Below are 26,664 nucleotides of genomic sequence, written 5' to 3' on the forward strand. Positions count from 1 at the left end.
ATAAAAACCAATTTTGAAATGTGTACTACCTTTAGCAATCATTCATAAACTATCTTAGACTATATGTGCTTGAAGACTTTCTTTTAGACTTTTAAAAAGACTACATATACTTTAAGGTGGCAAATACTACATAAGGGAAAAATAAATTTTCAAATTGAGTAAGAAAAAGTCACTCTTCCTCCTGCATATTTCTTTCTTCTTTACTTTCACACAGAACACTTAACTTCTGACACTTCTGGTCACCAAATGTGTGGGTTTTTCCCCCCACAACAAGTAATTCTGTGTAACACCAGTTGGGTGTCCTATAATTGAATTCATTTACCTGGAGGTAGCATCAGATCCCACAGGTTAAGGTTCAGTTCTACAAGATTGCTCCCCACTCCCAGACGCCAATCACAAGTCCAGGTTGTCACCTGTGCTTCTGACCAATCAGCTATAAATCGAAGGTTCCCTGGACCCCTCCTCACGTTTGATTCATTTACTAGAGCAGTTCACAGAACTCACTGTTGCTTGCTGCTTACTAGTTTATTATAAAAGGATACGATAAAGGATAGAGATGAGCATCCACGTAGAAGAGCTGTGCAGGCCAGGTGTGAGGGAAGGGGCGGAGCTTCCATGCTCTCTGAGCGCAGGGCTCTCCCAGCACCTCCACTGCTCCCCAACCCGGAAGCTCTCTGAACCCCATACTTTTCGGATTTTTATGGAGGTTTCATCACATAGGCATGATGGATCATTAACTCCATTTCCAGCCCCTCTCCCTTCTCTGAAGAATGGGGGAGGGGGGAGGCTGAGCATCCTAGGCTACTAATCATGCCTTGGTCTTTCTGGTGACCAGCCCTGATCCAGGAGCCCACCCGGAGTCATCTCCTTAGAACAAGAAGACACGCCTGTCACCCAGGAAATCCCAAGGGATTCAGGAGCTCAGTCAGGAACCAGGATCAAAGACCAAATATTAGAACAAAAGAAGCTCCTAGCGCTCTTATCACTTAGGAAATTACAAAGGTTTTAGGAGCTCTGCGCCAGGAACCAGGGGAAGAGACCAATATATGCTTTTATTCCACACAAATCAATCTGGTTAAACATCTATTAGGAAAGATGATAATGTGTTTGGTTAAATATGCCTCTTTGGCTTATCATTGATGGCACGTGAAAGCTGTCTAACCATAGGCACCTGATTCAATGTTTTTAAACAACTTAATTGAGCTATCATTTATGTACCATAAAATCCACTTGTTTTAAGGGTACAACTGTCACCATAATTCGGCTTCAAGATGCAGTTTTAACATGTAAACCTCAAATACGTTAAACAGAAAACTCACCATCATTAACCCTCATTACTGGGCTGGATTACGATCTTTAGGGTCTTACACACGGAGCAGGGTAGGATCTGTTTGTTTCCCTGTCCAGATTCGTCTTCCTCTCTTCATCCCTCCCTCTCTCCCTCCCACTTATTGTACTAGGTACAAATGGAAAGATAATCCCTGCCCTGATCAGGAAGAGAGTCACGAAAAGCGATGAAAGACATCAAGATATACTTTTGTGGAAGTGTCATCCCCGACAGAAGGGCTGTCTCGAGTATTAAGGGGGTCACATTGACCTCAGTCTACCCAGGTCCTGGGAAATGTAAGGGTTCAGCTCAATAAGCGTTTATTGGGTGCCTGTGCCCCTTGCTGTGGATACACAAATAAGAATTCATCTTGTCCCAATTTAAGCACCTTTAATTAACTTCAGGTGACTAAGTATCAATCGGTGTTACTGGTCGGACTGACCTTGTGACCCAGTTCTAGTGTCTTGACCTTTGCCCTCAGGGAAATACAGGTATACCCCGTTTTACTGTGCTGCAATTTATCGCGCTTCACAGATGTTGTGTTTTTTGTTGTTGTTGTTGTTGTTGTTTTTTACAAACTGAAGGCAAGACCCTCTTCCACAGAAAGACTACGAGTCGCTTTATCGTGCTGGTCTGGAACCAAACCCAGAGTATCTCTGAGGCGTGCCTGTACAGATCTCGTCTTGTACCCCATCTAATAATGGGGAGTCTTCCCTTATTGACAGGCGTGGCTTGCTCCCTCACTTCCTTCAGCTCTCTGCTCCAAAACCACCTTCTTCCTCACTGAGCTAAAATTTCAGCCCTCTTCCAACACAGAGACTTCATAACCCCCTTCCCTGCTTGATTTTCTCCACTTCCCTTTTCTACTCTCTAACACACAATTTATTTTACTTATTTATTATGTGATGTAGTCTCTGTTTCCTTCATTAGAATAGAAGTTCTGCAAGGGTGGGGATTTGGGTCTGTTTTCTTCTCTGTCCTAACCCTAAGGCCTGGTACATGGTCCAAACTCAAGGAATATTTGTTGAATGAATTCATGAATGCCTGACCCTTATCTTGTTCCCAGCACTGGGACCCCATCCTGACAGTCTACTTTTTCAAGACCTGGGATGCTTCTGGATCCCATCTCAACCCCGAGCATGGGCAGTGCCTTAGTCTAGAGTGTGATTCTAGAAGCTTAGCTCCCACAGCCCACAAGCTAGCAGCTCAGAACACTGCCTGGTTTTAGTTGCCTTGCTCCTGGAACTGCCGCCTTGAAGAATCTGTTTCTACGTGTTGTTGCCTGTTGTTGCCTGCCCCACACTGGTCCCCAACTAGTCTTAAGAATTGGCTTATCCCAGTCTGCCCCAGTTAATTAACCTCCTCTGTGTGATAGCCTTACAAGACTGGACAGAAGGCAGAACACCCATGATGCTATGTGAATTAAAATACCAGCCAGTGGGAATGAATGACTAACGATGGAAACGTTTACCCCACACCATGCTGAACGCTTGAATCCTCCCAAAGAACTGCTTTGAAAGCAGCTGGAAAAAAAAGAGTTTAAACATTTTGAAATAATTACTGATCCCTGAAATTAGCTTCTTAAAAGCAGTCTTTAAAGTCCCTCCTGTATAATCATAATATTTCTGGGCTAAATTTACCTAGTAAAATCTTGGGTTGTTATAACTCACCATCCTATTCCAAGTTCCCAGCCAACGTCAGAGTTTTCAATACTCTCATTGCTTCTCATTGAAAAAAAAAAAAAAAAAAGTTTTTTTCTGCCATAAGGTTGAGGCCGAAAATAAAGATTCTTGAAGTCTTCTCCTCCAAGAATACCTTAGGCTTTTGAAACACATGTAGCTTTCACTCCTGCCAAGTGTACAGTAGAGGTTATAACTTCAGGGAACAAAAGCACATGGATTAGTCAGGTGAATGCTGTAATTGAAATCCTGGAGCAGTGTGACCCTCGTCAGGCTTTATCTGTCTCTTCGTGGCCAATGTCTGTATGTGCTGAGTGACACCACATTTGGAGACACCACTAACCGGTTTCATTTATGGGACAAGGATAGTCAGTTGAGGACATTGTGAATTTTGGTAGGTCACACAGAGCCCCCTTGGGTTCATCAGGTTTCCTTTGCATCATCGTGGCAGGAGCACTTCAGTGAGCTGCTGGGAGAGATTCGAATGGCAGTTCTCTCCTTTTGGACAAGACTGGAGGACATGAAGAGAGTTCCATGCGGGTATCTGGGAAAGGCTGCACACTCCTCTGTTGGATGACTAAGGGAACACCCCGTTGAACCTAGTGCTGGCGCCCCAGTTAAGTTGGCAGGCTTCACTTTATCCGAGTCTGAGACTAGAGGATTGGATCTTCATTCTGCATGGAACCCTCCTCTACCACGGAGAGCCTGGCAACCATCCTCCACCAGCCACCTCCCTCTTCTATTCTCCTGGTTTGCTGTTAGCAAGAGGTCACGTCTTTCGATTTTCTTGGGAGACCTAGACATTCTAAGCACGCCCCTGCGGTCTGAGTTAGGTTTTCAGGTGGAGAATCCGGTGGGCCCGAGGTCAGGGGGTTCGCGCTGCTCTAGAACCCTCAGGACTTCCACCCCCCTGCCCGGCTCTCCCCAGCACCCATCCGAGGGTGCCAAGTAGTGGGGCAATCCATCCCTGCGTCCGGGCCACGAAAGCAGGACCTGTCCTGGCGGGACTGTGAACTCTAAGGGTCAGCCAAGAAGTCTCCGCGGTGACACTGAGCCAGGGCAGTGTCTGGAAACCTGACGACCTCAACTCCTCCCTCGATAGGTTCCCAAGTTGAGAGCCGACTGGTTCCCGCGGCCTTGGCCTCCACCTCCGGCACGCCCTCCTGCTGGCCGAGCTCCGCCTCCTTTCACACCTGATTGCAGCTCCTTTCCCACTTGCACGCGTGGAAAAGAACATCGAGGTCCCTGCCGTGGTTGGGCACTTGAGGGTAAGGCCGAGGGAGCGCGAGAAGGTGGGCAGCTCCTCACCCCCGGGGGGTTTTGAGATTCCAGACTCACAGATCGATGTCTGGGACAAATGGAGGTGGGGGGACTGGAGGAGGTGGAGCCGCGGGGGAGGGGCGGTGCCGCGGGGAGCGGAGCCCGTCCTCCCACCCCCACCCCCTTCGGTGCCTTAGTCTGGGCGGTGACACCAAAAGCTCCCGCTCGCTGCTTGGCGGCGTCGTCCGGCCCAGAGCGTGGAGGGCGGCGGGGCAGGTGGGGCGCCTCCCGAAGGGCGGAGCAGGGAGCTGGGGCTGCAGGCGCTGACGCCGCGCTCTCCGCGCCCGCCAGGCAACCGCGCCGCGCGTCTGGCGGAGCTGGTGGCGGGCGCGGCGGGACCACCCTGTGATGCTGCCGCTTCTGTAGGAAGCACCCGAGCCCGCTGCCCAGAGAGGTCGGTGAGTTTCGGTTTGTTTCTCTGCTCTGCCCCTTCTGGGTCCCGGGCGGCGAGAGGGGTGCAAAATGATGTGAGCGGCCGCATGCCGAGCAGAGAAGCGGGAAAGGGGAGCCACTGCCTGGTGTAAAAGGGCGGGTGGATGGGGGTGGCAGGGCCGCCGGGGTCCTGGGGACCGGGGGGTGCGGCGGGCGGCCCAGGAGCGCAAGGGAGGTAGTTGCATTTCCCCGGAGCGCTGGTGGAGTTGGGCTGGCGGCTGGGGACGGGGGTGGGGGATGGCGCTGTCAGTGGCTCTGCTGAGTCCTCGGATGCCCCCTGGAGCTGTGGTCCTAAGACGCTGCTCGTCTCGTGCCCGCGCCTCGTGGGCGCGCGCGCCCAAGCTGCGCCCCCACCCCGCACACATCTGTGTCGGTCCTGTCCAAAGCCCCTTGCCGGGCGCCTTCCCCAGCGGCAGAAGTTACCCTTGCTTGCCCCTCGGCGGCCCAGCAGCCCCTCCCAGGAGGAGAAGGCGCAGTGGCGGGCCAGATGGTGGGGGTCTTTTGTGCGGACCCACGCGCTTTGGGCTCTTGGTTCCTGGAAGGGCAGCGGCAGGACAAAGCAGGACAAAGCAGGCTGGACTCCTGGGACGCTGCTCGGGAAGCGGCGTCCCCTGATCCCGCCTAGGGTGTGGGTGGGTCAGGGGAGCATGACATGGTTTTGGACAGAGTAGAGTAATCGGCAAAATAGAGTGGCAGTGACTGGATGAGGTGGCCGACGGGGTGAAAGAAGGAAGGATGCTTGCGAATGCAGCTCTGGTGTGTGTGTCCGGGCTGGTGGCTTGGCGCCCCACATTCCCACATAACCAGGTTTACCTAGTAAATATTGCTAGTGTGTATTTGACCCAAGATGTTATTCTCCGCCTTCTCATATCTCTTTCTGAGGAATTACAGTCGCTAGCAGACGCGCTACCACCAGAGGAGAACTTGGGGGCGGGGGAGACTGCAGAGGAGTGGGGGGAGGTGGTTATTTATCCTGTAGAGACAATTAGGAAGCGTTCCGCCCCCTCCGCACCTCCGCCGCCTTCTCCCACCTTCCCAGTGCACCCACCCGCCGCTGCTGGCCAGGAGGTGCTTGGATTGCTCTCTGCTGCGCGTACCTAACCCTTACTGCATGTATTTCACTGCAGGCTGAACAAAGCTCGGGCTCAATTGTGCTTCCTGCTTGTCAGCCTCTTGCTTCCCAAACGCGTACCATTTCCACTTGATGTCATCACGCAGGAGGGGGTGAAAGGGACTCGGTGACACATTCAGGTAACCCCCATAACCTGAGTAGCCGCCCGGGTGTCTTTGGGTCATTTGGGCCAACAGTGCTTGCACGGGGCGGTTTGGGTGGTTTCTGCATCACCATTCCATCCCTATCTGTGTGGAGGCGCAGTGGGGGCCTCTGAAACTCCTGGTTCTGAGAAAGAAATTGCCCGTGACTTTAAACCTTCTTTTTGAAGAAGTCGTTGAGAGCAGGGTGCGTTTCGTGTTGTATAAATTCCACCTGGTTTCCTGTGATAATAATTCTGATATAGTCAATACATAGGCAGTTGTATCTGAATTCTGGGGTTTGGAAATATGCCTGCTTTCTTATCTGTAGTAATATATTTTGGCTTGAGTCTGTAAGTGGGATAGTGTTTATTTTGTTGTTGTTTGTTTGTTTGAAAAGCTATCGTTGTAAGGCTGATTATAAATTTGACCAGTGCTCAATTAGGGCCCTGGTCAAATGTAGTGACTTTCTTATGAAATAATGTCTCTCTCCCTACCCCTTCCTTGTAATAGTGTTTGCAATATCAAGAGGGACATGCCAGCTGTAAGTTACTGGGAGGTAGAAGGGAAGGCTGTGGGGGCAGCAGAAAGCAGCTTTCGTTAAGTTTCCATTTATATAGCTGTGAACCATTAGGTTCTCAGTCTGCATTTTATCTTTAGGTTTTTGGTTCTTTTCCAAAAACTCTGGCCTGTTCTTTTCTTTCCAAGGATAGTTCTGTTTTGATGTCAGCCCAACCAGATCTGGGGTTAATCGTGATATAGCTCAATGAAAACGTAACCTTCAGGCGTATCAGGACACCTTGGCGTTGCTGTTCCCTCCTGAAGGGCTGAGTCCTGGCGTCCTACACAAGGTAGCAGGGGATAAGAATGGTTATGGAAATGCACCAGGGTTGTCTCGTTTGGAGGAGGGATTGCTGAGGACCTAGGCGATGCTGGTCTTACACTGCAGCAGTGGCAGCAGCAGTGCCTGTGGTAGATGCTGTCTTCACCACCACCCCCATCCCCAAATCCCTTAAAAAATAAAATGAAAAAACTTGAGAGATTTGTCATTCACCTGTAAGGTAGTTTTTGTTTTGAAAGGTGACTTAAAAAACAAAACAAAACAAGTGACACTGGCATTTCTCCTTCTACTCTCAAAGCATGCAGGAATCACTAGAAGTAGGTGAATTATCTAGTCCCAGCTGAAACAAAGGCCAAGGCTTTGGAAAGATTAGATTTGTAATGCTGTTAAGATAGAGGTATCTTGACAAGTAATTTTTCTGTCAGCAATAATGCAGGGTGTGTGCTGTGTTCCTGCAAGAAGAAAAACCACGGGATGGGCTTATAAGGAGTGTAATAATGCAATAGAAACAAAGGGTGTGGTTGTATGTTTTTTTTAAATAGAAAAAAATAAATACCTCACACACAAAATTCCACATGGGAAAACAGCTGCCTGCACATGTAAACGCACGTCCAGGAACAAAGATGGCCACAGTACAATGTTAGATTTCATTGTGGTTTTAAATTGTGTACAGTCAGGAATTATAATAAAGTGTTGTATTGATGTTTCAATTGTTTTATGGTGTGTGTGTGTGTGTTTTGTTTTGTTTTGTTTTTAGGTGAAAGCTACCCACCCCCAGATGTCTGCAGCAGTGTTTAACTTTAGGTTGGGGGAGCCCTAGAGATATTAAACAAACCTTTGCTACCAGAGCTGGTTTTACAATGTTCATTTACTTCATTCAGCAGATGTTTATCAGGCACCTGACATATATTGGGCTTTTTTATAAGGGCCAAGAGGTGGGGGAGTGTGGAGACACAAAAATGAACCACCTTCAGGGAGCTTAGAGGGGCGATGGAGAAATGATGATCTGATTCTAATTATGTTCAATGGAAGCTCAAGAGAGTAACAAAGAGTGGTATTAGACTTCTGAGGAGGGAGCATACTGTCATTTGGCCTTTACTTGAATGCCTCTTTCATTGGGGAGCTCACTACTTTGTCAATGAGTGGACCTGTTGTTACAAGGTGACCTTTTCTTCATAGTCTTGAGACTCTTCAGCGGAATTCCACATAAATGGTTAGATTTCACCATTACTGAAAGGTCATTCTGTTTTCATTCCTTCCTCCCTCAGTGTTGTTTGAACCTGTCTATCATGTTGGCACCCTCTACATTTCAAGGTATTACTCAGTCTCTGCTGCATTTGAATTTTGAAACAAATTCTGCTTTTCTATATAATCTGATTTAGAAAACAGATGGGGAGGGCGCTTTGCAGGTTCTTCTCGTTTTTTAAGTCAGTGATGTATCAGCAAGATAGGTTGGATTATTCCGCAGTAACAAATAAACCCCACATCTTAGTGGCTAAAGACAGTGGTTTTCTTTCCCACGCTGTGTGTCCAGCATGGTCAGCAGGTGGGTCCTGCTCATCCAAGTCTCTCAAGGACCCAGACTGATGGAGGTGTGCTCTTCCATGTACCTGCAAGATCACTGCAGCATTGGGAAGGAAGCTCGAAGGTCTCGCTCTAGTCATCGGAACAGACCCAGAAGTGACTAATGTTGCATCAGTCAGAACCAGTCCTGTGCTTCCATTTAGCCGCAGTTCAGTATTTCTTGTACTGAAAAGGGAGAACTGGAGATAGGTGAGCAGCACTGATGATGTCCACAAGTGATGTGGCCCAGGCAAGGTTGTAAAGTGTGTTCCCACCGGGAGGAAGTGTGTTCCCACCGGAAGCAAGTGTGTTCCCACCAGGCCTAGCTCAGTGCTTTGTAGATACTCAGTATTACACGAGTACTGACTGAATGAATGAATGAATGATAAATATCTTAAAGAATCTGGTCCCACCCCAACCCGTTCCTTACTGATCTATTGGTGTTATATTTACTAATATGATTGTACACTGGTCATCAAATAAAAAATTGTAATTTTCTCTCTTTTTACCTGTTTTGAGTAGTTGTTTATTCTGAAATGCTAAGCCAGGAGATATTTCCCAGGCTGGTTCTAGGAGGTTCGGTGCTAGCATTATGTAATAGAGAGGTGTTACTTACAGACTTTCTCTCCCTCACCATCTGCCTCTTGTCTAAGACTTCCTGAGTTTGTTTGGAACAGTCCATGGTAGGAAAAGAGTGGCAATGGGCCTGGTCTCACCCAGGAGGTGGCCTCGCCCAGCAGGACTGCAGGGCAACAGATAGGACCTAGAAAAGGCAGGGATGTGTGTAGAATAGCCTTGGCTTTCTTTCTTGGTCCTTTGATGTTTGGTAAAAGCGATTTGAGTGAGAAGTTTTTTTCTGGTCACAAGACTGATAGAATACTCAGAGAGTCTGGGGCACTCACGCTTCCATCAGCAACCATGGTAACTCGAATGGTGGTCGGTTTCCAAGCCTTCCTGGCCATACTCGCCCTAAAAATAGTTGAGTGCTATGGAACAGGCATTGCAATGGGCTTTGGATGAAGCACTTGGTGGCTTGTACAGAGATTTTGCCCTGGGAAGTGCTGGTGCCTCAAATATGTTTGTTCATGTTGTGATACATGCATGCATGGATTAGAATTTTTAGGATTTGATGAGTACTTTTAGCTTAAGCATGGAATTTAACTACATAGTATTGCTCTGACTCGATAATCACCTTACTGAAGTCATCTGTATAAAGACAGCTTTCCATAGACAGGTGACATGGTGCACTGTTAGCCCCAGTGTCACAGGGACTAGAGGACATGAGTATTGGCCCAAGCACACAGAGGCCACCCTCGGGTCCTTCCTTTCAAGTGACAAAATATTGCACCCAGAAAATTCTGCAGTGGGAGATAAGCAGCAAAGAAACCAGCAGGGAGAACGAGATAATAGCCCCTCCTTGGCCTCTAGGAGCCAGTGCCAGGTGCCTCAGTTGGGCCGAGAGTGAGGCCCAGACTGAGAGGGAAAGTGAAGCCATGGGGGACTAGTCTTGAAATATATGTGGGAAGCTCCAAAATACATTTCCATATTCTGTTGACCTCTGACTCCCCACCGCTTAATTTCATAATGAAGCCAGCCATCCAGGTAGAGGACCCTTGTGGAGTCAGCGCGGTTCCTATCACCGGCAGTCTGTGTCGCAGACGCCGGAAGGGAGGAAGGCGTTGCTTTTCCTGCTCCTTCCTTCATGGCGTTGTGAGCGTCACTGTGTGTTTCAGGAGCCTGCCTCAATGACTGACATCACAATCTGGATAAAATAAGTACTTATTTTATGTTTAAGGATTTTCGACTTCTGGTCGACCTCCTGTCATTGTAAGATTTAAAGAGGAAGGCCTCGAGTTGTGTATGTGTGACTTGCACTTCCTCTGGGCGGTTCTTGAGAACTGATTTCCTGGCCTAGAAGCTGGATGTCTGCTGAGACCTGGAGTACATTCTTTGTACAGTTGTGGGGGCGGCCTCTGCTCTGCCGGGAGTGGAGGGGATGAGGAGAAAAATCGCCACTCGATTTGTGAATTCCTGCATCGATTAAACTCACTGCAAACATCCTACACAATGAAACTTATTCTAACATCACATGGTCTTCCTGGATATCAGAGCTTCATGGAAAAAGGGGATTGCTGAAATGCAGACGTGCCACTGGTAGGGGCGAGGTCCCAGTAAGCGCAAACTACAAATCTGTTCTGTGCTTCCGTTTTCTTTCTACTCCTTTCTACCCCCATCTGACTCTTACCTACCAAGGAAATGTAACTTTTCTGGAATAGGTCCCGTTTATCAAGCCAGATAATGACACGAGATGTGCTCCTCCTCACTGAGGATCTCCAAGAATGGATGAGTTTTTTGATAAAAGCTTTGACAGTTACTGTGGAAATAGGGAGCATTATTGCTATTGGCGTTCTGTTTATAAGCAGATTAACTGTCCTTCCTTAGTGACAGTTCCCACCTTTCCCTTAATTTGCACCCCCAATGCCACATCCTAGCTGAGAACCTTATTTCTCTCTGAGCTGTTAGAGTGGGTACCCTCACCTCCTGGCTTTCCCACCCCAAATCCATGTTATAAAACACCCTCACCTTTAGAACCATAGGCTGTTGTAATTGTTCATTCCTTTGCTTAATAACCTTCAGTGGCTTCTGTTTTTGTTGTTGTTTTTGGGGGCGGAGGGGATTGTGTTAAAGCTCATATTGCTTAGTCTTTAAAGTTTCCCCCAGCTTAACTCTAGAAAGACTTCGTTTCCAACCCTGGCTTTTCTCTGCCCGAGTTCAAAATGCCCTGTTAGCTGGGATAGTTAACCTACTCACTATTCCTCAAAAGTGGTTTCCATAGTATTATTCTTAATTTTGGAATATTCTGTGACCTAAAATATCCTCTCCTTACAGCCCATATTTAAAGGTGGACTCAGCTCTTAACTCTTCTAAAAAATTAACTTCATCACTTGAGTGCTTAGCAAGCCTTCACTCCTCCAAAGTTCTTCGGCAAAATCCATCTTTCATTTCATTCAACAGTCATTCATTCAAAGGGCACTCATCATAGATTGCCTTATATTAATTACCACCTAAGATTGACATGTCTTTTTCTTTCTGTTCAATTGCAAAGAACAGAAACCCACTCAAGCTAAAGGGAGGTGTATTGAAAAGACGTTCCAGGACATCTTTTGTCATCAAGCCACATGTCACAAGATTCTCAGTGAGCAGAACAGTCATTACTCAGCTGGGGGAGAAGGGTACAGTCCCCCCAAGTGGGCCTGTGAGCTGTCACATGTAGAGATGGGGACAAGCAGGAGCTCAGGTCCCTTGAAATCTCCTTAAAGATAAAGACTGGATGAAGTTTAACCCAATTTCATATTCACCCCCATGTTTGCGCAAAGTCAGGGCTCAGTAAATACTCAATCATTGACGACACAGAAATGCTTTTGACCTACTGCGATAAAGGAATTATAGATGCTTTGGGCCTACAGATTTAAATGAAGTTAAGAGAAACTTTTTAACAGCTTTGCCTGCTTGCATTAATAATGATTAAGAATTGAATCAAATTACAGTGGCCAGATTGCAATGTGCATACCGATGGTGGGGAGGTGAACGTTCTCACCTAGGATTAGCATTCTAACAAAATGAGTTATTATTGACAGTCTGTTTTTCAACCCCGATATGCTTCTTCTAACACAACAACAAAACAAAACAAAAAATTCTCTCCTTGGTGACGTACGGCAAGCAGGATCAGAACTTTACACCCCCCCAGACTACCCCACGATCTCAAGGAGCAGACGTTGCTGTTTGGCTTTGACACATGTGGGTGCTAGTGCCCACAACCAGCTACCACATCTCCCTGAATAATTAACTGGTGGCTATAAGTGTCTTTGTGACAGACATCTGGTTTACCTCACTTCTTGATTTTGGAATACTCATCCACATGATCGAAACTCTTCTTTAACACTCCGAATGCTCGATCATTATGGATAGTGTTATTAAGAAAGAGGAAATGTGTTCAGCTGCTTGGAGAAAATGGCCTAGAATACATTAAAATGATGTTCTCAGCTTGATGAATAGTGAATGGCGCTAAGATGAATGTCTCAGAAATAAAGCATTTAGTGTGATATTCTTTTGCAGTTGTATTGCTCTGGGGTAGGTTTGCAAATTGTTTCCTTGCAGGTTGATATGAAATTAAAAGTGCTTGGAGAGCCCACGGCTAGATGGCTGTACTTTGTGTAGAGTATTTGCCCCTTTGTTGCCTGAGACATAAGGATTACTCTCATTTTTATTAAGTCACAGCTAAGTCAGCCATGCAGGTAGAGCCATTTTTGACTGGGCTAAGTACCTGTCCGTCCACTCTTACTACATCACACTGACACTTCAGAAATCGAAGATAGAAATCCGTCTTTTCACCTATGCTGGTGGGTAAAATAGCCTTTGAAACACTGAACATTGATGACTTAACCCTATATTAGGTATACAATTGTATTTATTAAATTTATTCAAATATTGAGTGCAAATATTGTTTGCCCGGCATAATTCTACAAAATTCTGACTAAAACTCCTGCCTTGCCATAGCTTAATGTGTGAACTTAACTCATAATTAATTTGGTTTTCTGCTTTTTAGACAATGGCAAAGTTAAAAGGGCAGAGAATAAAAGAAATGTATCTGATACTTTTCTCTCTCATTTCTTGATCTTGTACCATACACGTATATCCCCACCTTACTCAATCCTAATTCAGTGGAGTGGTTAAAAGCATTTTAAAGGGAAATGGGTTTGGGTTCAAATGTGAGCTGTGCCATTACAATCTTGAGTAAATAAGGACTGACTGATGCGTGGTTTCCGCATCTGGACAATGGGGAACAATCAATACCCCTGAGTTATTGTGAGAGTGAGGTCATTTACATGAAGTGTTGCTTTATCCGTCATAAGCACTGCATAAACGGCAGCTGTGATTAATGTCCATTTTATTCAGTGTCGACCATCCACCAGTCATTGTGCTGGATTCTGGAAATCTCAGAGTGAATAGTCATGGTCTAAACAGAAGCAGCTCTGAAACTAGCCACAGAAATAATTACATCCAAATAACTACAGCCTTTGGCGTGTCTATGAGGATTTCTATTGTATGTCACTGTCCTTAGAGTCTTGTCATTGGAGAGTCTTTGGAAAGCTTTGCTTAAATGGCCCAGAGTTGAAGATGACAGGCCTTCTCAGGAGGAAGCCAGAGAAAGCTGGGAGGTTCTGAGACAGCCCCAGGCCACCGGGGCCTGCCTTAAAGGACAGCAGCTTTTTTCCGCCTGTTGCCTCACTCCTCCCCAGCAAGTGAAGGACCTCCATTAATGGACCTCCCTTTCCTCGGGTCTGGTTTCTCAGGGGTAGGATGAGCCACCATCTCAGTTTGTCCAGGACTAAAAGGATACCCGGATTAAGGGAGTTTCCTGTTTCCAAACCAGAACAATCCCAGGACAGCTGGGGCAAGTTGGTCACCCTACTTAGGAGCTCTGTCCTTGTTCTGTGATTGTTGTTCGGGGTCCTGAAACAGGTTTTGTGGGCGTCTCACACGGTTAGACATACAGCCACCCCAAGAGAAGAGGCAGGAGAGAACAGGGGAGGCAGTGTAGCTTTGTTAGTCCCTGTATTTATGAATCTGCTTTTTGGGATGGCATTATTATGATGATGACTGTTTTAAGGAAGAGAGCTCTTTAATAAAGGCAGGAAAACTAGGTTATACGCTTTAAATGTAGAGTTAATGAGATCTTTAAAAAAATTCCACTTAATCAGTGGTGTTTGCTGTGCCCGGCAGGATTGTTGCACAGGGCTTGGTACACAGTAGGCACTCAATAAATACTTGTTGCAGGAATGGTGGAATCAATATATTCTTCAGAAATGACTTTGAGAGCTGGGGTCCAGTTCAGGCTGGATTGCTGATTTTTGTAGGATTTCCGTCTGGGCCCTTCGATAGCTAATGTGAAAATGCATGAACCTAGCTCTGCTCTGGGTTCCTTGTTGCACTGATATCCGGAGGGTATTGATGTATGAGCTTATGCTCTTCTTGACTGTTTTTCCCCTTCTTGGTGGAACCACATGATGCTAGCAGATGAGTTGCCTTATCTTTTGGCAGCTTGGATGCTTCTGGACCATGTTGCAAACGTGAGCACAGTACAGACGTTGACGGGGGCGCTTGTGTACATGGTGCCCAGTGCTTTCCTCCCAAAGACATGGGAGCGATTTCCTAATGAGTCTGTTAATGCCAAGTAGGGCTTGGGAAAGGAACCAGGCTCGGTTCCTTACTCCTGAGTGGCAATAATGTGAAGCCCTAGCTCCAATTTGTCAGTATTCCTTCTCTCTGAATCGTTAACTAGTGGACTTGATGGTGTGGGGGTTCAGAGCCAGTCACCCCAAGAGGTGCTTCTGTGGTATGTGGATTGTTTTGAGCTAAGGGCAATGTTAGCTTCAAGTTCCTGAAACTTCTGTCTCTCCCTTAACTGCCTAGAAGAACTTGAACTAGGGGTTTGGCCATGGTAAGGTTGTCAGTGATAATCTCTTTTTGACCCATCTGTATGGTAGAGCAAACTTTTATTTATTAAACGTCTGCTGTTATCATCCTGCAATGATCCGTTGAAGGCCCCCAAGGTGCATTTCCTCATCCCTAGCTCAGAATGTCTCACATACCTAGATCCTTCTTTCCATCTCTGAAGCTCTCGTGCATGTGGGGTCTCTGACTCTCTCATGGATGTGGAGTTCCCACACGTACGTATATATTAAATTTGATTATTTTCTCTGGCTAATCTGTCTCATGTCTATTTGATTATTAGACCAGCCAGAAGAACCATGATGGTGGAGGAAAGTTTGTTTCTCTTCCACAATGGCAACTGATAAGGCCCTAAGATAAGTCACTGAATTTTCTATTCTTTAGCTGATGCCTCAAATAATAACCCGTTGTGTTCTGTTTCTGTTTATCTGGGGATGTTAGGTTGGTGCCAGCTGGACCTGCAGCAAATTACAAGAAGAGTAATTAGCTTGCTGGTTGCCAGTTTTGTAAACCCCATGCACATCGCACCCGAAGGTAATTTCTAGACATCTACATCACCTTTTCAATCAGATTTCCCTGTAATCATTACGTATACCAAGATATATTCATTTGTGTTCCTGATAAGCCAAATTTCTTCGTGGTCTATTACTTCATCTAAGAAAAAGGTGAATAGCTTGTTTATAGAAGGAGAATCTTAGGCAAACAGAATTCATTTAATAAATTACTTCTATTTCTGTATACAAAATGCTAAATATTAATTCAAAGAGTTAGTGTTTCTTTGCAGAGTCCATAGATTACTTATTTTTTCCAACATTGGAGTCAGGTCTATCAAAAATTAATCATGTATACACTTTGGTTTTATGACAAAATAATAAAGTATTTGAGAATTGCATCCCCTTGGCGTTGTATTTCCCTACAAGAGGTTTGTTGATTTACAACAAAAAATGTCTTCACTAAGAAGTTAAAGAGAAGATGTCAGATTTTACCCCAGACTTACTTCACCTTATCCGTGGGATCTATCTGTCAAACCCTTTCTTGAACGTGTTGCTTAGAAGAACTTTCTGTTGGGCTCAAGACCAGTCTGCAATGGGAATTGAAAAAGAGGCGCTGTCTAGACAATTTTGGAATTCCGTGTAAATTTGGAGGGCATTCTGATTTGAAGTCTAAATGTGTTTCAGCCTAGTTCCTCTAGTTGCCTCAGCTTTCATTTTATTCTTTACCTTTGACTTATTGCAAAGATCGGCACCATTAGATTCTGTTTCCACTTGTAGTAAAGGTGAATGGGGTTTCGTTTAGACTAAAACCCTAGAAATAAAGGACTTGCTCTCCTGCACTTTGGAATTCTCACCCCACCATAGGAGGAAGTGGTTCCGAGCATGCCGACTCTCCTCTGGGTTCTGGAGTCTGCTTCCCTCATTTAACTTCTCCTTTGAGATTCTGACTTGTAAAGAAACAAATTTCTTCCTTTTATGAGGTTTTTTTCAGTGCTAGGTGATGGTGTCGTTTGATATAATCTATAGTGCTTAACAGCTAAATATACTTTGTTTTTCCAAAGCTGATCACAGCTAAGAAAAGGAGAGAGAGAGAGAGAGAGAGACAACAGTATGAGAACAAGAGAGGAAAGAGAATAATGAGGGTAAATTATTTTGTAGGTATATGGTATTTTTTAAAATTCAATTTTAGCTTCAAAATCAAGAACAACTGTTGTTTTTGATTTTTTTACAAGCTGATGTTGGCTTCGTAATTAAAAACATCTTGCCCAAAGCAAATTGAAATTGTTCTTAATATTGTTCTACAAAAATGACATGGAAATCATTCCAGGTATTTTCTTTCCCAAACTATGTCAGAATCCACAGTTCACGACAATTTTGGGAGAGCTAACTATTGTAGAAAGATAATAGTGTTTATTATATGCTTTAGGCGCAGTGCTAAGTGCTTTAAGCATGTTATCTGGAGGCAGTTGAGCCTAGAAAGTTAGGTGACTTATCCAAGGTCACGTGGTGAGTTTATGCCAGAGCTTGGATATGCCAGACCTGGGTTATCTGGGCTCTTAACTGCAGGCTGGGAGCTGCATTGACAATTGGGATTAAGAATCGAAAGGGGTGAAAACTCTTTAAAAACAAAAACAAAACCGGTTCAGTGTAACGTAATTTAAGAAGAGATCTGACTTCAACATGGTCCTGTCTTCAGGAACAAAGGTGGATGATTTTGGTCAACCACCTGCCTGACTCGATTTCATGTTGACTTTGAGGTGGTGTTGTTTGAAAGAGTTGGTGACAGTTTTGTTGGGAAATTTGCAGTGAGATTTCCTGCTAGTACCTCAGCTTTGCCCAATGCTAACAAGTTTCTGTGAAGTCTGGTGGTGTGAAATGTTTCTTGAAGGACCACTTTGACAGAAAGCCAGTGTACGAGCTTGTCGATGTGCGAGACATTTGATCAGATGCTGAGAGCTGAAGATGCCACTAAAAAATATGTTTGAGCAAAAACGCATTTTTATAACCTCTCCTCCCCTAGTTACTGCTTTTCCCCATACCAGAAAGTGGAATAAATCATATCCTTTTATATTACCTTTCCTTTGTTCATGCAGTTCCCATTTCCTGGAACGCCTTTTCTCCACCCCGCCCACACTCCCCCAAAAAAGAAAACACCCCCCACAGCATCTTGATGGAAAGCTGTGAATACTATACGCTTCCTTCGAGACTTTCTTCCCATTGAACCTGCCCTATGGATCCTCCTCCAACTCTCAGGAAGAATTAATTTTCCTCCCCTTTTTTTTTTTTTTTATTAATTCTACTTACTTCTGTGTATGATAATGCTGTGTATGGTTGAGTCCCTGCTCCATTGTGAATTCTTTGACTGTAGGGACATTTTCTTATTTAGGAGTTTGGATGAATGAATAAATGGAGGAACAAAGAATGGAGGAACAAATGAATGAACAACCTATTGCTATCATGGATTTGTTGGGATTAATTAGAGTGTATGTTAGTGGAGAGTGGTAGTAGACCTGAGCATTGATGTGTGATATGGTTGGGGCTGGATAAGTTTTTGTTTTGGGGAGACTGTCTTGTGCATGGTGGGATATTTGGTAGCATTCCTAGACTTTGCCCACTAGATAGATGCCAGTTGCCCAATTGTGACAATCAAAGATGTTTCTAGACATTGCTGAATGTCCCCAAGAGTCTGCCACTGTTCTAGACTACTTTCTAGGTGGGACCATGAGACTGGTTCTCACCAATGGGATGTGTGTGGAGATGAGAGGCAGTTAAAAGTTGGGTGCCATTTCTGCACTCTCTTTCTGGTCTGCAAGCCAGCTGTAGGTGTGCAGCAGAGAACTCTGAAACCCTAGGGTATGATGGAGCCACAAGATGGAAGGAGCCTGGGTCCTGAATGACCCTGTGGAGCATAACCCCTTTACCAAGCTGCACTGGAACACAGTGTGAACAGGAGATTGAGCCATTATTGCATTAGGCCAATGAAATTTGGGGTGTTTATTTTGATAGTCAGTCTACCTAGCCTAATCTTCTCGCACACTTGGGGTGAAGAGAACTTGTTGAAGCAGCCATGCCTGTATTCTAAGTAGTGAATAAAAACAGATTCCAACGTTGGAAAAAGGGACAGATTTTTTTGGTTTGTTCTTGTGTAGCATCAGTCTTATTGTCATAATTCTTATAATTTCTATATCTTACCAGAAAATAAGATGGTGATAAATGTGAATTTGTTATCCTATCACTCAGATCATTCTGACATAACAAGTAGCTTTGAGCTATAAATAATTTTAGTAAAATGTAATAAAACATCAAGTGTCCAAGCAGGTTTCGTTTTACTATGTATGGATATGTGTCTGCAACACAAGTTCAAGTTGAGATATTTGCAGCAATTTATGTTTAATGCATTTAAACAGTTTTTTGGGAAAATGGCAGATGTTGATACCCTACAGCCACAGCTGTTCCCCACACCACTAATAAATAAATCACTGTATGATGTGATGGGCTTTGAAACGGACTCATATATTCTTAGTACAGCCAAATGCTGTGGCTTAGTGTCCTTTAAACAGCTGAACTCAACACCTTGCTTATCAGACTAAATTCAGTGCATAGTTCTAGTTTTCTTTTGCCGCAATTAATTGTATTTGTGGTTGTGTCCATGCAGAGCCACTGACCAAAATGCGTAAGTCAAACAGCTACATTTGTCACCCATCTGGATGACAACAATGGGGTTGTTTGTGGGAAACAATGGCTGTTTGTGGGTGTGCCCTTTGATGTCTGAAAGCTTTGTGTTTGATTCAGTGGTCTTGGAGCCTGCCCCGTTTGCATAGCATTCAATCCATTGTACAAAGAGCCACCCCCCAGTGAATTTTACCCTACCTGTCTGTCAGTCAAAGGATCCCTGTCAGGAAATAGAGCAAATCTGGATTGACAATTTTAAGATGGTGAAGTCTCTCTAGTAAAATCCTAATTACCAAATATCTGATTCTTGTGGGGTTTGTTTTCTCCCCATATAAAAGATTTTCATAATGATAATAAGACTAGTTAACAATGGCACTAATTATGTGCCAAGGTCTAAGTATTTTACATACAGTATGTATATAATTCTCACACAGTCTTATGGGGAAGATCCTATTAGTATCCTATTTTAATTTATTTACAAGAAATTTAGCACAAAGGGCCTAACTGACTTGCCCAAGGTCACAAAGTAGGTAAAAGTCAGAGCTGGGGTTAGAATCCAGCCCCAAATGGCTCCAGAGTTAAACTATAAGCCACTGTGGTATGCTACCTGAGATTTTTCATTCTGTTAAGGAGATGCACTTTCTCTGAGATGTCCTGTATTTTAATGACTTCATTATATACAATGAATAAAAAGTTATTGATATTGTTGATTTTTGCATGGTTTGAACATAGTTCCCCAATTTAGCTGCCAGCTGATACTCTTATGCTTTCCATAACTCTTGGCTCAATGCTTTCTTGTAACAAAGTCCTAACTTACAACATGGGCTTGATTATTTTTATAGAGATGCTCCTTGAGGCCATTATCCCTGTAGGGATAGGAACACATGTACACGAGGAACTCAGATGCCAGGTGGTATTGGATGACATGCTATTGGAGTTCCTAGGGGGAAAGGCGACTTTTTGCCAGAGGTTGTAGAATGGCCTCATGGAAGAAGTAGCATTTGACGGTGCCATTGGACACGTGGGCAGGTGGAGTGACATTCCAGAAGCAGCAAGGTGGTCAGGGAGGGTGGACCTTGTCTTCTGGACAACAAATAATGCATTATGACTGGAGCTGTGAGCCAGACCAGCAGGAAAGGGATTAGAAAGGTTGGTGGGAATGGGGACTTTGGGACTTGTTTGGCAGGAAGCCAGCGGTGGTTTGGGGGCTGGGAAGGATGTGGGTAAGAAGCTGCGCTTTCAGAAACTTAATCTGGCAGGCCTCAATATGGATTGGAGCAGGAAAGGACGAAGGTGGGGAGACCAGCTGAGGTTCAGAGAAGATACAGAGAAGACCTGAACCCCAGGGAAAGGCGACAGGAATGGAAAGGATGCATGGGTGCAAGAGACATTTCAGAGACAAAATTAGTAGAATTTTGGAGACTGATTGAATGCGAGGTGGAAGGTAAACAGGTTTTCAGGTCTGAGGTCCTGGGTGAATAAATAGTAAATATAACATTGCATGGAAAAGACCAGATTTGGGAGAAATCTAGAGTTCACTTTGGAAATGGCATTTAGCAGAGAGGTCAAAGCTGCGCCTTCGAGAGTAATCCACATCCAGACGGTCATTATGATTCTGAGGTGGAACCACGTTGCCAAGTGGGGGACAGAGCTCTCTAGAGAGCTGGTTGTTGAAAGGACATAGGCCAAAAGGGTGGTAGGAATAAAGGAAAAAATCTGTTTTTTGGAGCAGAGGTCACTTGCATGTATGGAAAAGTACAAGTGATAATGTGACTTCATGTTTTGTATCGCTTAATTTATATTTATTATCCCCCCAATTGGTTATGATTTTTCCTAGATTTAAAATATTTAAAATGTTTTACAGACTGTGTGTGAGGAATGTTCCATAGGGGACCCTGCCTGGAATATTGGGCATCTGGTTGGAAGACTCTCTGCTCATCTGAACTGGCTGTTAATGCATCAGCCCCAAGACATGCTGGGGACTGGCCTGCCTGCCCCTTGTGGGCTCCTTTACGATGCCTGCATTCTCTTCCCCTCCCTCTGTTTGAATCCTGATTCTTCCTTTAATACCCTACTTAAATCCCATCTCTGAATTATGGATGATTGCAGCTGAAAATGACTTTTGCCACCTCCTACACCTCGCAGATCTTACTGTGGACCCTGGGGATGGCCAACTGCTGACCATCCCCATAGATGTGGGTTCCCTGGGAGCTGTGCCTGCCTTATGCAACTTTGTATCCCAGGTACCCTGCTTATTAGACTTGTCACCACTAAATGTTGTCATGACAGTTATCTTATGACTCTAACTGGTTCTTAATCTCCTTAAAGACTGCAGTGATCTGATGCTTTTTTTTTTTAATCACCTGCCCTATTTTGATTATGGTACCTTTATGCTACTGATCGGTTAAGGACATAACATTAGGAGGTTTTCTTCTCTTTGGGGCACAGCGTCTTGGTGACTGACTCTTGTATCTGTAGTCAGAAGTATAGTATGTTGGTTACCACCATCGGCTTAATTTGTATTTGTCTATTATTCAAAAGACATATTGGCTATTGTGGTGGATTCTTCTCTTCGGTCAGTTAATACGCTGTGAGACTGGCAGCAAGGAGATCATTTTGGGGCAAATTGCCCTGAGTTTTGCATTTGGTTTCATGGAAGATGTTGGAGGTAGGTTTTCAGGAACCCAAATACACTCAGAGCCCAAATGGGTAAAACAGTAGTGAAAGCCTAAAATTGGGTTTTATATTTCTGAAATTATATTAATCAGACAAAATTCACTTAGTATGGTGTGAGGAATGGTCATGAATAAACAGAATGAAAGTATGCCTGTTAAAACAGATTAGGAAAATACTTAGGGAGTGCAGTGGCTTTCCTCTTCCTTCCATGAGACTTGTTTATTAATATAATCTCAGTTCTGTCAGCCTCCAAAGACCCCTAGTAATTAGTACCAATTAGTTAGAATTGGCTGTCATCCTCTCTGGCCCATTCCATTATCTCAGAGAATAAGTCCTTTCTTTATGGATTATGGCAAAAGGACTCCTTCAGAGAATGTGTTAGGTGGACTGATATTCATACCGGACTTTTGAACAATCAGAGTTTAGTACATTGGCAGAAAAAAAAGCAAATGGTGACGGGAGCCCCACCACTGTAAGATATGAGGCCTATCCATTTTTAAGTATGACATTGTAAACTTTTGAGTAAAAATTTAAATGTTGAATATCTTTGAACTGAGTTTATAAGTTAGATAATTGCTAATGTGTACTTGGCAGTAAGTCCAAACCATTTTGTGCAGCTCTATATAAGTTACCCAATTTAATTCTCAGGATAATTTAGGAGTAGGTTCTGTTTTTATTGCCATTTTTTTGGATGACCAAACTGAGGCACAGAGATGCTTAGGAGCTTGCTCAAGGTTATGGTGCCAAGTGGCAAAACCAAGTGATTTGGGGGATGGGAACCCCAAATCTGATCTCTAGTAGCGCAGATCTATCAGCTCATTCTAGTACAGTGGGCTTTCAAACTTTGCAGAAATAGTTGTTGAAAAGTACAAAAGAAGAAGGAGAAAGAGAAGAAGAAACTTTTATCAGAAACAAAATACACTAACAATAAGCGTCTGTGTAGTAATTAATTTCTGGCTACAAAGATGAACATGATATTAAAAATGAAATCCTAAAAATGTTAGTTTTAATTTCACTCACCCTGTGCTCTAGTCATAATAGAGTTGTAATTAATTATCTTATTGTGGCTATGTTGTTTCCACACCAGAAATTCATCTGGAAATTATAGTGCAACAAATAGCTGCTGAAATCATGATGGTAGTGATTATATCCATGACATAATTGTGTAAGTATAGAATACTGAGGTTATTTTGAGGAAAGTCAGCTTCAGTAGAATAGTGAATACTTTTCAAATGTAGGACAAGCCAGAAAGGAAGGAGGCCTAGTTATGGAGCTGTAATATATATATAATGGAAGCAGGTGAGTTTTCAGGAATCCTTTGGAGATTAAAAATTAGACTGCCCAGATTTAATTCAGAGTTTTTAACCCAACAAGGATACCAGCACTATTTTTGGCTCTGGTGGTAAGTTTTTTTGTTTCTTTGTTTTTAATAAGCGTTGTTCATCTCTAGCGGGTCCTGTGAAGTCTCCATGTCTTGTTGGAAGTAACTTACCTCCCCAGGTTTACCACCCTCCCTACTGCAGGATCCCTTTCTGGAATCTCCCTTGCAAGACATCTTAGCTTTTGTCATGAATATTTCTAGGTGTCAGGAGCTTACGATGTCCTGAGGAGATTGTTCCCATTTTATAGTCAGAACACCTGAGACTAGATGAGGAGAATTGATAGTCCACGATCTCTGCAGTTCAGAGGTGGGTAGAACATGCCAGCTTTTCAACTGGGTCATGCCCCAGCAACCCCTCTCTGCCCACCCCAGCCTTTCCTTCTGAGAGTACGCCACTGGCGTACCACTGAATCCCTTCAATGTCGTCTCACCCCGCGGGCGGCCGTGTCCGTGGTTTTACCATTAGAGGTTCATTCTTTGTGCTGTGAAAACAGCAGGAATTGTGGTCACTTGGTAGACTGAGGCTTGTGTCCCTACTCTGCTACTTAGTTTTTAGCCTTGTGATCCTGAGCAAGTGACTCCCGAGCAAATGACTTCATTTAAGATGAGACCAGCAGTACTTGTCTTGGGAGGTCACAGCGAAGGTTAATAATGGTAACTGTTGTGCGTGGAGCCCTTGCAAGGTGCCAGCTGCTGTTTTAAGGATTGTGTATATGTTAGTTCGTTCAATTCTCAAACAATAATCTGAGGTAGGAACAGGAGGCAGCCCCAGAGAAATTAAAAGCTGGTATACAGACAATTCAGCATAAATGAGTTCCTTTCTCTTTTCCTTTAGGGTTTTCTGTCCATGAGTCCTTTGCTAAAATGCGAGTGCCCCTGTGAAGGGTAACACATTTACATCCCTAAGGCTAGTCATTTGAATCCCGTATCTAACCCTTCCCTCAGGGGAGCAAGTGCAGATGGGGCGGGTCTGACAGAGGGAATGTGAAAAAGAAGAGCAGAGGTGGTGACATTTTCTAGGCTCTGCTGAGACGTGGGTTGGGCGGTGGCAGGGCCCCTCCCCCGGGTGGTGGGAGGAGTAGGGTGAGCATTAAAAATTGGGCAGAAGGCATGGACACAGGAAGATGGGGGGCACCCTGTAAACTGGAACTTTTCCCTGCGCTGGAGTCAGCCCTTACCCTGCCTTCACTTCTCTTTTTCTTGGATCTGAAGAAGCGAGGTCTATAAACACACTGGTAGGAAAATAGGACTTTGATTATTTTTCTTTCTTGGTTTGTCTTAAAAGAATTCTTCTTCTTCTTTCCACATCCTTATAAAATGCGCACGCGAGAGAAGGAACAGTAATGTCCTGAAGCAAAACCTAAAGGCAGTGGGATTTGGGGTCGTACTTGGCCAAGACACAAACACTGGACTGGATGTGGGAGCATTGGAATCGGCAGGGATTTCTCAAGGGGATCAAGTCAGCTGGGACGGACCAAGGAGTGAGGGGACAGATGGTGGGAACCTGAAAGGAAGCTGTGCTCTCCACCCCTTTTTCCTTGGGTGGAAGGAAACCAGAGCACCCGAGAGTGTTTGGTATCAAAAAGCTATGTGGGAGACAAGGAGATGAAATGTGTGACATGAAGCTTGTTTTTAAAGTGCTGTGCTTGTGTATTTGCAACAACGAATCCCATCCTCAGACACTCTGACCAGTAACGCCTGTTTCTCTTTGCAGTGGATAGGCCACATTATGCCTGCGGTGACATTTGGCCACCAAAGCTTTCCTGCATGCTTTCTACACCCCCACCCATTCCAGTCTCTTTATAATCCCAACAGCAAGGGATTAGTGTTAAATGTGGGTCCCATAAAATAATATTTCCATATTTTGAAGTTATTTTTTGTCAAGAGGGGGAAGTTTGGGAGAAATAGAGCGATAAGATTTGACAAGATGATATGGTGATGCTTAACTTGAGTCAGTGGAGTTGCTCAGCTTTTGTTTCCTGGATTGAATTCAGGGTGAACAAGGTCAACATTTACGTCTATATATGAAAATACAAATGTTCATAGTGAATCCTAATTACACTAGTATGCTCATGGTTTTCTGTCCAAAACACCTGCTTATATAAACTTGCTCATATTCTTTTTTGTCTTTATATCATTGTTGCTCGTAGTGTGAGCAGTTGAAATTTGCCAATAGAAATTTCCCATTTGTATGTATTTCACGAATTAGAATTTTGTGGTATTTGACATGGTTATGGCTGTGGTTGGTTTTGCCTAGTCCTACTAACAAAGAAATGGAGCACTTAGGACACAGAACAAGCAAAATTACTTGCAAAATGCTAGAATGTTCTAAAAATCTTTCGAAGAACCTCAAATGCTTGTGAAAGACCTGTGTCCTTACAAATGACGAATCCATTTCGATTCTTCCATGTAATCATTAACGTGGTGGGAACCCTTCGAGCTTCCAGTCTGGGCAACTCTTTATCAATCTGATGTTCAGGCCCCTGTGAAGAATCCTGTACGTCGCTGGGCCTTTCATGAACTGGCCTTAGTAATGCCTGCTCCTACATTCCTAAGCTTTTCTGCTCTGCGTTTTTCCTCTGCATAACTATAGGGCCACCTACTGATTTATGCTTTTCATTCATTTAGTGGAAGACTTCGAAGTTGCTTCTAAAGTTTGTCCCGATCCTCGTGACCTGAAGTGGCCTTTCTGGGTGCCTGGTGCAGTGAGTGCCCTATAGGGTCAGCTAACGGGGACCAGCTGGACGTACCTCCTTCCCTGGGTCTCTGAGCTGACACTGAGCAGGCGTGGCTGCTCGGAGACATTGAATAAACTGGGAGGAAAAAAGAAATATTGGAAAACATTTTTTAAATGCTTTTTTTCTGGGAGAAACACCCAGAACATAACAGTTATGTATTGTAAGCCTTCAACAACACTTGAAGGTCAGCCTCTGTAGCCAGCAGCTGTTCTGAATGCCGCTGCTGCTGTGAGGAGAAGGATGGGGGCGACAAGGGGGGGCCGGCCCCCGCTCCTCACCGTGACTTGCCTTGGAAGGTTTGGAGAAAGAGGCCCAGGCATCCAAACTGCCCCCTGGGGGCTCGTTAGGTTCTAAGAAGGTGAGCAAAATTGGTTTAATATATGGTTTGTTTTAGGCAGCGTATTAGTTTAAGGTTAAATTTGCATAAGAGTAGAGCTGTATTTTTTGGTGCATTTGTGTATTTTTATAGTACCGCAGGGTTCCTCAGAGAATGTGCATGCACTGGACATTTATAACCATTTTATGGAATTTAGGAGCATTATTTTACATTTTAAATTATTACCATGAGTTACAGTTGTTTTCTTTTCGTGCTGCACTGCTATTGGTGTCAGGATTTATTGACGCTGAGTTCCCAGTCAGCAATGGGTGCCTGGATGGTGCTGTGGGGAGTCCGGCCTGATCACCTCGTGGTGGGGGCCACAGAAGAGCTACAGGGAGTGAGTACACACCCTCCTTAAAAAAAACAAAAAAAAGGATTTCTTTCAAATATCTCTTTGC

General features: G+C 44.4%; 1 protein-coding gene across 7 annotated transcripts in view; it reads left to right on the plus strand.

The window, feature by feature from the left end:
- Positions 1–4,141: 4,141 nt before the first annotated feature.
- RNF152 (ring finger protein 152) overlaps positions 4,142–26,664 on the plus strand; it is a 72,705-nt gene continuing 50,182 nt past the window's right edge. For 2 of the 7 annotated variants that reach the window (XM_074339877.1, XM_019729301.2), the window contains exon 1: positions 4,466–4,720. The gene's annotated coding sequence lies outside the window, so the exon portion shown is untranslated. The other 5 variants (XM_019729305.2, XM_019729304.2, XM_019729307.2 and 2 more) reach the window with 5 other exon arrangements.

This window comes from Rhinolophus sinicus, linkage group LG09, assembly GCF_036562045.2.
Source record: "Rhinolophus sinicus isolate RSC01 linkage group LG09, ASM3656204v1, whole genome shotgun sequence".
NCBI classification, from domain to species: Eukaryota; Metazoa; Chordata; class Mammalia; order Chiroptera; family Rhinolophidae; genus Rhinolophus; species Rhinolophus sinicus.